The sequence below is a fragment of the Phyllobates terribilis genome, unplaced genomic scaffold (genome assembly GCF_046119375.1).
Source record: "Phyllobates terribilis strain yellow unplaced genomic scaffold, ASM4611937v1 Scaffold_10__3_contigs__length_209671492, whole genome shotgun sequence".
Lineage (NCBI taxonomy): Eukaryota > Metazoa > Chordata > Amphibia > Anura > Dendrobatidae > Phyllobates > Phyllobates terribilis.
The window spans coordinates 203,669,874-203,682,439 of record NW_027362770.1 but is presented as its reverse complement, the minus strand read 5'-3'; the positions used below and the strand labels follow the sequence as shown (position 1 = coordinate 203,682,439).

The window sequence follows — 12,566 nt, the reverse complement described above, 5'->3', positions numbered from 1 at the left end:
TCTCTGTATACAGGTAGCTCCCCCTAGTGGTGGCTGCAGACAGGATCTTATCATGTATCTCTGTATACAGGTAGCTCCCCCTAGTGGAGGCTGCAGACAGGATCTTATCATGTATCTCTGTATACAGGGAGCTCCCCCTAGTGGAGGCTGCAGACAGGATCTTATCATGTATCTCTGTATACAGGGAGCTCCCCCTAGTGGAGGCTGCAGACAGGATCTTATCATGTATCTCTGTATACAGGGAGCTCCCCCTAGTGGAGGCTACAGACAGGATCTTATCATGTATCTCTGTATACAGGGAGCTCCCCCTAGTGGTGGCTGCAGACAGGATCTTGTCATGTATCTCTGTATACAGGGAGCTCCCCCTAGTGGAGGCTGCAGACAGGATCTTATCATATATCTCTGTATACAGGGAGCTCCCCCTAGTGGTGGCTGCAGACAGAATCTTATCATGTATCTCTGTATACAGGGAGCTCCCCCTAGTGGTGGCTGCAGACAGGATCTTATCATGTATCTCAGTATACAGGGAGCTCCCCCTAGTGGTGACTGCAGACAGGATCTTATCATGTATCTCAGTATACAGGGAGCTCCCCCTAGTGGTGGCTGCAGACAGGATCTTATCATGTATCTCAGTATACAGGGAGCTCCCCCTAGTGGTGACTGCAGACAGGATCTTATCATATATCTCTGTATACAGGGAGCTCGCCCTAGTGGAGGCTGCAGACAGGATCTTATCATGTACCTCTGTATACAGGGAGCTCCCCCTAGTGGTGGCTGCAGACAGGATCTTATCATGTATCTCTGTATACAGGGAGCTCCCTCTAGTGGTGGCTGCAGATAGGATCTCATCATGTATCTCTGTATACAGGGAGCTCCTCCTAGTGGTGGCAGCAGACAGGATCTTATCTTATGTATCTCTGTATACAGGGAGCTCCCCCTAGTGGAGGCTACAGACAGGATCTTATCATGTATCTCTGTATACAGGGAGCTCCCCCTAGTGGTGGCTGCAGACAGGATCTTATCATGTATCTCTGTATGCATGGAGCTATCCCTAGTGGAGGCTGCAGACAGGATCTTATCATATATCTCTGTATACAGGGAGCTCCCCCTAGTGGTGGCTGCAGACAGAATCTTATCATGTATCTCTGTATACAGGGAGCTCCCCCTAGTGGTGGCTGCAGACAGGATCTTATCATGTATCTCAGTATACAGGGAGCTCCCCCTAGTGGTGACTGCAGACAGGATCTTATCATGTATCTCTGTATACAGGGAGCTCCCCCTAGTGGTGGCTGCAGACAGGATCTTATCATGTATCTCAGTATACAGGGAGCTCCCCCTAGTGGTGACTGCAGACAGGATCTTATCATATATCTCTGTATACAGGGAGCTCGCCCTAGTGGAGGCTGCAGACAGGATCTTATCATGTACCTCTGTATACAGGGAGCTCCCCCTAGTGGTGGCTGCAGACAGGATCTTATCATGTATCTCTGTATACAGGGAGCTCCCTCTAGTGGTGGCTGCAGACAGGATCTCATCATGTATCTCTGTATACAGGGAGCTCCTCCTAGTGGTGGCAGCAGACAGGATCTTATCTTATGTATCTCTGTGTGCAGGGGGCTCCCCCTAGCGGTGGCTGCAGACAGGATCTTATCATGTATCTCTGTATACAGGGAGCTCCCCCTAGTGGTGGCTGCAGACAGGATCTTATCATGTATCTCTGTATACAGGGAGCTCCCCCTAGTGGTAGCTGCAGACAGGATCTTATCATGTTTTTCTGTATACAGGGAGCTCCCCCTAGTGGTGGCTGCAGACAGAATCTTATCATGTATCTCTGTATACAGGGAGCTCCCCCTAGTGGTGGCTGCAGACAGAATCTTATCATGTATCTCTGTATACAGGGAGCTCCCCCTAGTGGTGACTGCAGACAGGATCTTATCATGTATCTCTGTATACAGGGTGCTCCCCCTAGTGGTGGCTGCAGACAGGATCTTATCATGTATCTCTGTATACAGGGTGCTCCCCCTAGTGGTGACTGCAGACAGGATCTTATCATGTATCTCTGTATACAGGGTGCTCCCCCTAGTGGTGGCTGCAGACAGGATCTTATCATGTATCTCTGTATACAGGGAGCTCCCCCTAGTGGTGACTGCAGACAGGATCTTATCATGTATCTCTGTATACAGGGTGCTCCCCCTAGTGGTGACTGCAGACAGGATCTTATCATGTATCTCTGTATACAGGGTGCTCCCCCTAGTGGTGGCTGCAGACAGGATCTTATCATGTATCTCTGTATACAGGGAGCTCCCCCTAGTGGTGGCTGCAGACAGGATCTTATCATGTATCTCTGTATACAGGGAGCTCCCCCTAGTGGTGGCTACAGACAGGATCTTATCATGTATCTCTGTATACAGGGAGCTCCCCCTAGTGGTGGCTGCAGACAGAATCTTATCATGTATCTCTGTATACAGGGAGCTCCCCCTAGTGGTGGCTGCAGACAGGATCTTATCATGTATCTCTGTATACAGGGAGCTCCCCCTAGTGGTGGCTGCAGACAGGATCTTATCATGCATCTCTATATACAGGGAGCTCCCCCTAGTGGTGGCTGCAGACAGGATCTTATCATGTATCTCTGTATACAGGGAGCTCCCCCTAGTGGTGGCTGCAGACAGAATCTTATCATGTATCTCTGTATACAGGGAGCTCCCCCTAGTGGTGGATGCAGACAGGATATTATCCTGTATCTCTGTATACAGGGAGCTCCCCCTAGTGGTGGCTGCAGACAGAATCTTATCATGTATCTCTGTATACAGGGAGCTCCCCCTAGTGGTGACTGCAGAGAGAATCTTATCATGTATCTCTGTATACAGGGAGCTCCCCCTAGTGGTGGCAGCAGACAGAATCTTATCATGTATCTGTGTATACAGGGAGCTCCACCTAGTGGTGGCTACAGACAGGATCTTATCATGTATCTCTGTATACAGGGAGCTCCCCCTAGTGGAGGCTACAGACAGTATCTTATCATGTTTCTCTATATACAGGGAGCTCCCCCTAGTGGTGGCTGCAGACAGACTCTTATCATGTATCTCTGTATACTGGGAGCTCCCCCTAGTAGTGACTGTGGTCAGGATCTTATCATGTATCTCTGTATGCAGGGAGCCCCCCCTAGTGGTGACTGCAGACAGTATCTTATCATGTATCTCTGTATACAGGGAGCTCCCCCTAGTAGTGACTGTGGTCAGGATCTTATCATGTATCTCTGTATGCAGGGAGCCCCCCCTAGTGGTGACTGCAGACAGTATCTTATCATGTATCTCTGTATACAGGGAGCTCCCCCTAGTAGTGACTGTGGTCAGGATCTTATCATGTATCTCTGTATGCAGGGAGCTCCCCCTAGTGGTGACTGCAGACAGTATCTTATCATGTATCTCTGTATGCAGGGAGCTCCCCCTAGTGGTGACTGCAGACAGTATCTTATCATGTATCTCTGTATACAGGGAGCTCCCCCTAGTGGTGACTGCAGACAGAATCTTATCATGTATCTCTGTATACAGGGAGCTCCCCCCAGTGGTGACTGCAGACAGAATCTTATCATGTATCTCTGTATACAGGGAGCTCCCCCCAGTGGTGGCTGCAGACAGAATCTTATCATGTATCTCTGTATACAGGGAGCTCCCCCTAGTGGTGACTGCAGACAGAATCTTATCATGTATCTCTGTATACAGGGAGCTCCCCCTAGTGGTGACTGCAGACAGAATCTTATCATGTATCTCTGTATACAGGGAGCTCCCCCTAGTGGTGACTGCAGAGAGAATCTTATCCTGTATCTCTGTATACGGGGAGCTCCCCCTAGTGGTGGCTGCAGAGAGAATCTTATCATGTATCTCTGTATACAGGGAGCTCCCCCTAGTGGTGGCTGCAGACAGAATCTTATCATGTATCTCTGTATACAGGGAGCTCCCCCTAGTGGTGGCAGCAGACAGAATCTTATCATGTATCTCTGAATACAGGGAGCTCCCCCTAGTGGTGGCTGCAGACAGAATCTTATCATGTATCTCTGTATACAGGGAGCTCCCCCTAGTGGTGGCTGCAGACAGAATCTTATCATGTATCTCTGAATACAGGGAGCTCCCCCTAGTGGTGGCTACAGGCAGAATCTTATCATGTATCTCTGAATACAGGGAGCTCCCCCTAGTGGTGACTGCAGACAGGATCTTATCATGTATCTCTGTATACAGGGAGCTCCCCCTAGTGGTGGCTGCAGACAGGATCTTATCATGTATCTCTGTATACAGGGTGCTCCCCCTAGTGGTGACTGCAGACAGGATCTTATCATGTATCTCTGTATACAGGGAGCTCCCCCTAGTGGTGGCTACAGGCAGGATCTCGCCATGTCTCTGTGTCCCGTTCTGATTGGTGTGCATCAGTCTATTGTGATGAATTGGTGCAGGACATGAGGTGGCGGCAGTGTCTGACTTCTGGGGTCTCTGCACCTCTGGGGGCTTCGTCCTTGGCTTGGTGCTGGAGTGTGAAGGTCACTGCAGTTTTCGCCCTCTCGCTGGAGCATTGATCGACTAATTCCTGCCTGGTTAGTGGTCGGCGGCCGCGGCGCTCTCATGGTATTAGTGTTTGCAGCTCTGTAATGAGACGTACAATGCATCCAGACTATTAATGTGCCGCAGCTCGGGGAGGACGGTGAAGGACGGCGGCTCCTCTCCTCCAGCCGCGCTGCGGCCTCCCCCAGAGCAGCGCTCAGATGTATGAAGTGATCGGCATCGCCTGTAGGCACAGCTCTCTGGCCCATTCTCCCACCATCACCTGCCGCCCGCTTCCTGGTGGGTGTGTAGTCTGCGGGCCTTGTCTCAGAGGGGGCTGTGGGCGGTCACCGGATGCTGATGATGGGGGCGACGGGCGGTCACCGGATGCTGATGATGGGGGCGACGGGCGGTCACCGGATGCTGATGATGGGGGCGACGGGCGGTCACCGGATGCTGATGATGGGGGCGACGGGCGGTCACCGGATGCTGATGATGGGGGCGACGGGCGGTCACCGGATGCTGATGGGGGCGACGGGCGGTCACCGGATGCTGATGATGGGGGCGACGGGCGCAAACCGGATGCTGATGATGGGGGCAGTGGGCGGAAACCGGATGCTGATGATGGGGGCGACGGGTGGTCTCCGGATGCTGTTGATGTGGGCGACGGGCGGTCACCGGATACTGATGATGTGTTCGACGGGCGGTCACCGGATGCTGATGATGGGGGCGACGGGCGGTCACCGGATGCTGATGATGGGGGCGACGGGCGGTCACCGGATGCGGATGATGGGGGCGACGGGCGGTCACCGGATGCGGATGATGGGGGCGACGGGCGGTCACCGGATGATGGGGGCTACGGGCGGTCACCGGATGCGGATGATGGGGGCGACGGGCGGTCACCGGATGCGGATGATGGGGGCGACGGGCGGTCACCGGATGCCGATGATGGGGGCGACGGGCGGTCACCGGATGCCGATGATGGGGGCGACGGGCGGTCACCGGATGCCGATGATGGGGGCGACGGGCGGTCACCGGATGCCGATGATGGGGGCGACGGGCGGTCACCGGATGCTGATGATGGGGGCGACGGGCGGTCACCGGATGCGGATGATGGGGGCGACGGGCGGTCACCGGATGCGGATGATGGGGGCGACGGGCGGTCACCGGATGATGGGGGCTACGGGCGGTCACCGGATGCGGATGATGGGGGCGACGGGCGGTCACCGGATGCCGATGATGGGGGCGACGGGCGGTCACCGGATGCCGATGATGGGGGCGACGGGCGGTCACCGGATGCCGATGATGGGGGCGACGGGCGGTCACCGGATGCCGATGATGGGGGCGACGGGCGGTCACCGGATGCCGATGATGGGGGCGACGGGCGGTCACCGGATGCCGATGATGGGGGCGACGGGCGGTCACCGGATGCCGATGATGGGGGCGACGGGCGGTCACCGGATGCCGATGATGGGGGCGACGGGCGGTCACCGGATGCCGATGATGGGGGCGACGGGCGGTCACCGGATGCCGATGATGGGGGCGACGGGCGGTCACCGGATGCCGATGATGGGGGCGACGGGCGGTCACCGGATGCCGATGATGGGGGCGACGGGCGGTCACCGGATGCCGATGATGGGGGCGACGGGCGGTCACCGGATGCCGATGATGGGGGCGACGGGCGGTCACCGGATGCTGACAGGATTTACTTTTCTTTATGCGTATAATGATGTATCTTGGTCGCTCTCGGCCCCTCTCGCTCTCGGCCCCTCTCGCTCTCGGCCCCTCTCGCTCTCGGCCCCTCTCGCTCTCGGCCCCTCTCGCTCTCGGCCCCTCTCGCTCTCGGCCCCTCTCGCTCTCGGCCCCTCTCGCTCTGCGTTGTCTCCTCTCCTCCCGGTCGCTGTTCTGTGACTGCACAGATACATGAATCCTCCATAGCAGCGAGTGTCTGTCCCGCAGTGAACCCTCAGTATCTACAGATTTCTCTGCTAATGGCGCCATCTACAGGAAGCTGAGGCGTATTACAGCAGCTCAGATATCTGCTAATTCATATTATGGTAATGCTGAACCTGTCTTTCCACCTACAAATCCCAACAGGTTCTGAAGGTCTGAGTGTATGATGTCTTACTGATTGTAACTGAGGGACTAGAAGCTGAACAGGCGACTAAATGCTCCGTTATCAAAATATCACTAACAGAAAGCCAAAGAATTGTTACCGCCTGTATTATACTCCAGAGCTGCACTCACTATTCTGCTGGTGCAGTCACTGTGTACATACATTACATTACTGATCCTGAGTTATATCCTGTATTATACTCCAGAGCTGCACTCACTATTCTGCTGGTGCAGTCACTGTGTATTGTGGTAGAGTCACTCGCTCTGCTGCACTTGGAGGTAGATACAGGACACTGTCTCTTTAAATGACTTGGTGGTTTATTGTAGGAAGCAGCATAAACCACGGCCAAGTGCAAAACATAAACGTGGTCCTTCTGGCATAAAAGGAAGGAAAAAGGTGCAGACAGTCCTTACTTCGGCGGAGGTCCGGCCTCTCGGGGTCAGCAGGAGCACACGGTCCAGCTTAGCACAAACACCAGCTCCTCTTTCTCTGGAGCTCCACACACTGCACAACTGAGTGTCAAGGCCGGCTATTTACAGCCCAGACCCCGCCCTGGGGTGGAGATATGGTGAATGACTCCCGCCCGCACTACAGCCATCCACCTATATAACATGCCCTTTTTAGATGGCTGTTTAACCCTCTCTGCACCTACTATGCAGGAGAAACTTACATGTTTAACATCACTGAAGCTAACAGCCTCAGAGAAACATATCTCCCCTCCGACACTCAGTCACTTAGTCACATATCCCCCCCCTCTGCCCAAAGCCAGGGGTTTTGGCACCTTCACTTACGAAACATGGAAGTCTGGACAGGGCATCTGTGTTAGTTTTGTTTTCCGGGCCTGTTCTCTACCGAAAAACTAAAGTCCTGGAGTGCTAGAAACAACCTAGCCTAGTCACCCGGGCATTCTACCCCATCCTTTCCCTCATCCATCTCAGGGCAGCATGGTCTGACACTAGCCTGAACTTCCGGCCTAATAATTAGTATCTCAGGGTGTCAGTTGCCCTCTTGATGGCGAGGCCCTCTTTTTTTCCACAATGGCATAGTTCTGCTTAGATACAGGATAGAATGTTCCTCCCCATTTACTTCTTGGGATAAGACCGCTCCTATGCTGACCTCTGAGGCGTCCGTCTGGACCACAAACTCTTTATTGAAGTCAGGCGCTATCAAGACGGGCTGGTTACACAATTCCTGGAACACCTCCTCTGCCGCAGACGACCTCTTGGCCATCGCCGTCTTGGTACTTTTACGCAGGTCGGTCAGGGGTGCCGCAATCGCCGATAGTATTCCAGAAACGCCTGAACCTGCTTCTTGGAGGCCGGTTGCGGGCAATTCTGCATTGTGTCCATTTTGTTCAGTTGTGGCTTTATTTCGCCCCTTCCAACGATCTAGCCCAAGTATTTTTGCCTCTTCTTTTCCTATGGCGTATGTTTTGGGGTTTATGATAAACCCGACCTTTCTCAGTGCCTCCAGTACTGCCTGGACCTTCTCCAGGTGACTTCCCCTATCTGGGCTGAAGATCATGATGTTGTCCAGGTGATCGGTGGCATACTAATTGTATGAGGCCAGGATCCGGTCCATGGCCCTCTGGAAGGTAGCTGGGGCTCCCTGTAGTCTGAACGGCATCCTGGTGGACTGCAAACACCCATCAGGTGTAGAGAAAGCCGCCTTCTCCTTGACACAGGAGGATCTGCCAGTACCCCTTTGTTAGGTCCAGGGTAGTGATAGTAAAAGCCTAGGGCCTGCCAGGTGCAAGTTCATCGACCCAGGGCATCGGATAGGCGTCAAACTTAGACACCTGTAATTGGTACAGAAGTGCCGTTCTCCGTCCGGCTTCGGTACAAGAACAGTGGGGCTGGACCAGCCGCTCTTAGATTCCTTGATGACGCCCAGGCTCAACATTCTCCGCACCTCCTTGGACATCACCTCGCGGTGGGCTCCGGGGATTCGATATGGTCTCTGGTTCACCCATACATGCGGTTCCGTCAGGATCTCATGCTCCACAACCTGCGTACATCCGGGCAACTCTGAGAACAGGTCTTGGTTTCTCTGCAGCAGTTTCTCGGCACTGTTGTTTTTGGGCTGGGGATAGTGTCTCCGCACTGTGACATCCTCGACCCTGGCGTCAGGTTTGGCCCCCCAGTCACGTAGCTTCTACCTGTTCCCTGTACCGCCACGGCTTAATCAAGTTAGATGTGGTAGATCTGGTACGGCTTTCTTCTTCCTGGCTGGTGGATTTTATTATTGACTTCACTTAACTTCTCGCGGCCCTTACCACTTGGCCAGAAATTTATTTTCGACCATGGGTACTAATACTAAGACCTGGTGTCCAGAGCTGAATTGTCTCAGGCTTGCGGCCTGATTGTAGACCCTCGCCTGGGCTTCTTGTGCCTGTAGGAGGTTCTCGATACCTTCTCGATATGGTCCTGCATCTGGGCCACATGCTCGATAAGCTCCGGTGGGGTGAAACCTCTGCTTCCCAGGTCTCCTTCGCTATATCCAGAAGTCCCCGAGGGTGCCATCCATATAGCAGCTCAAACAGTGAGAATCTTGTAGTGCTCTGGGGGAGTAGGCAATGCCAGTCTCGCCTATCCTTCTCCACGACCTAATTCAGCATAGACTTCAAGGTCATGTTGAATCTCTGCACCAGGCCGTCCGTCTGCGGGTGGTATACAGACGGTAATCTGGAGAGCTTTACCTAACTCCCTCATCATCTTAGACATAGAAGGAGTTCCCATGTTCGTCAGGATCTCCTTTGGCAGGTCCGTCCGGGAGAAAATATGCCCAAGCTCTCTGGCCATACTCCTGGCGGAGATTCTCAGTGGTACCACCTCTGGATACCGAGTTGCATAGTCCAGGGGCCTGACAAGGTCCATGGCAACCCGGTCAAACGGGACCTCTATAATAGGCAATGGCACTAGAGGGCTTCGTAAGTGGGATACGGGAGAAGCTATCTTATAGGTGGGGCAGGACCAGCAGTAATTCACTATGTGACATCCAGGCCAGTAGAACCTTTGCAGGACCCGCTCCAGAGTTTTGTCTACTCCCAGATGCCCACCCAAGATATGAGAATGGGCCAGGTCTAATACCTTCCTCCTATAGGGACCCATACAGCGTACCCCCATGTGTTTCCCGGGGAAGTGTGGCCCTAAACAGAGTTACCAAACTCCCCGAGTCCAAGAGTCCTCCTACCAACACCCCATTTATGGTCAGGGGACATGACTGTGGCTCCTCACTGGGCTGATAGTCCACACTCCAGGCGGGGTAGGCATAGTAGGAACAGTGGCGTCCCAGGCTACAGTCCATCTGCTCGGAGGATAGGGGGCAGCTATATGGCCTGGGCCGTGACACCTCCAACATATAATGTCTCCCGCAGTGACCTTTGGCATTACCTCGCCCGCCCCTTGGAACTTGGACGTCCCACACCCTTTTGGGCCTCTGCCCCCGATTGGGAACCCCAGTATGGAGTGAGCTGCTTTCCCAAGGAACCCTCAGCCCCCTGATACCTCTCGACCAGTCCGATCAGTTCATCGGCGTTCTAGGGATCTCCTTGGGCCACCCAAGTCTGTATGGGCCTTGGTAGGGCGGGCACAAACCTTTCCTTCACCACTCGCTCTACCATCTGTGGCGGGGTAGAGGACTCCAGCTGCAGCCACTTCTGGACCAGGTGCAACAGGTCAAACATTCGGGACCGAGGGGGTTTCTCGTGGTGATACCGCCCAGTGGTGGATCCGCTGTGCCCGGACAGTCATCGTCACCCCCAAGTCTGCCAGAATCTGTTTTTAACTTCCCATACTCTCTGGCATCTTGCAAGGCCAAGTCATAATACGCCTTCAGGTATGTTCAGGTATGGCGCCAGCACCTCTGACCCTTGTTCTGGCGGAAGTTTCTCCCTCTCGACGACCCTTTCATAAACGGTCAGAAAGGCCTTAATATCGTCGCCCGGGGCCATTTGTTGCATTGCACGTCTTACTGCCTTCTGGCCATGGGAGTCATCAGCCGGACCTGGGGGTGGGGTGGTCTGTCAGCCTTGGATGGCAGTCTCCAAAAGCTGCATCTGCTGCTGCTGCTGTTGACGTATCTGCTGTAGCAGCAGCTTGTCCGTCTCCTGCTGCTGCTGATGCTTCAGGACCAGGTGCTTTATTACGTCCTCCATGCTGCCAGACATCTCCTGCTGGCTGTCGGCCTTTACCCAGGACATCCACCGCTCTGTGACAGCTACACATGTTCTCGCACCACTTGTGGTAGAGTCGCTCGCTCTGCTGCACTCAGAGGTAGATACAGGACACTGTCTCTTTAAATGACTTGGTGATTTATTGTAGAAAGCAGCATAAACCACGGCCAAGTGCAAAACATAAACGTGGTCCTTCTGGCATAAAGGGAAGGAAAAAGCTGCAGACAGTCCTTACTTTGGCCGAGGTCCGGCCTCTCGGGGTCAGCAGGAGCACACGGTCCAGCTTAGCACAAACACCAGCTCCTCTCTCTCTGGAGCTCCACACACTGCACACCTGATGTCAGGGCCGGCTATTTACAGCCCAGCCCCACCCTGGGGTGGAGATATGGTGAATGGCCTCCCGCCCTTACTACAGCCAACCACCTATTAACCCTCTCTGCACCTACTATGCCGGAGAAACCTCCATGTTTCACATCACTGAAGCCAACAGCCTCAGAGAAACATATCTCCCCTCAAGTATATATATATACAGCCTAGTACATCCGGGCTTTCGTCTTCCTGAGGCGCCATCTGGTGGTCTGGGCGTCTCTTCCTTCTGAGCTTCTGTCTCTTTAAATCTCCCCCACGTTCCTGATTGTTGTGTTCTTTCCCACGATGGCGCCATGGCAACCAGTGACACGTCCCCGCGCGGCGGCGGCTCAGCCGCGTCCTCCGGTGCTCGTTATTTTTAGTCCGGTCACATGACCCCGTTCTTCGTCTCCCGACGCCGAAGCCAATTAGTGCAGTAAGTCGTCCTGTGCCGGTAACGAGAGCCGCCATTACTGCCGGGCGCCATCTGCAGGAGGGGCCCAGATGAGAAACCCCTCACAGGCCATGTACAGGGGCCGACTCATCTGCAGGAGGGGCCCCGAGGAGAAACCCCTCACAGGCCACGTACAGGGGCCGACTCTGCAGGAGGGGCCCCGTGGAGAAACCCCTCACAGGCCACGTACAGGGGCCGACTCGTCTGCAGGAGGGGCCCCGAGGAGAAACCCCTCACAGGCCATGTACAGGGGCCGACTCGTCTGCAGGAGGGGCCCCGAGGAGAAACCCCTCACAGGCCACGTACAGGGGCCGACTCGTCTGCAGGAGGGGCCCCGAGGAGAAACCCCTCACAGGCCATGTACAGGGGCCGACTCGTCTGCAGGAGGGGCCCCGAGGAGAAACCCCTCACAGACCATGTACAGGGACCGACTCACCTGCAGGAGGGGCCCCGAGGAGAAACCCCTCACAGGCCACGTACAGGGGCCGACTCTGCAGGAGGGGCCCCGAGGAGAAACCCCTCACAGGCCATGTACAGGGGCCGACGCACCTGCAGGAGGGGCCCCGAGGAGAAACCCCTCACAGGCCATGTACAGGGGCCGACGCACCTGCAGGAGGGGCCCCGAGGAGAAACCCCTCACAGGCCATGTACAGGGGCCGACTCGTCTGCAGGAGGGGCCCCGAGGAGAAACCCCTCACAGGCCACGTACAGGGGCCGACTCGTCTGCAGAAGGGGCCCCGAGGAGAAACCCCTCACAGGCCATGTACAGGGGCCGACTCGTCTGCAGGAGGGGCCCCGAGGAGAAACCCCTCACAGACCATGTACAAGGGCCGACTCGTCTGCAGGAGGGGCCCCGAGGAGAAACCCCTCACAGGCCATGTACAGGGGCCGACTCGTCTGCAGGAGGGGCCCCGAGGAGAAACCCCTCACAGGCCATGTACA

General features: G+C 55.1%; 1 protein-coding gene across 9 annotated transcripts in view; it reads left to right on the top strand.

Annotated features, from left to right (window-relative positions):
• PLEKHA5 (pleckstrin homology domain containing A5) overlaps positions 1 to 12,566 on the top strand; it is a 159,291-nt gene that overhangs the window by 47,095 nt on the left and 99,630 nt on the right. The gene's annotated exons all lie outside the window — the stretch shown is intronic.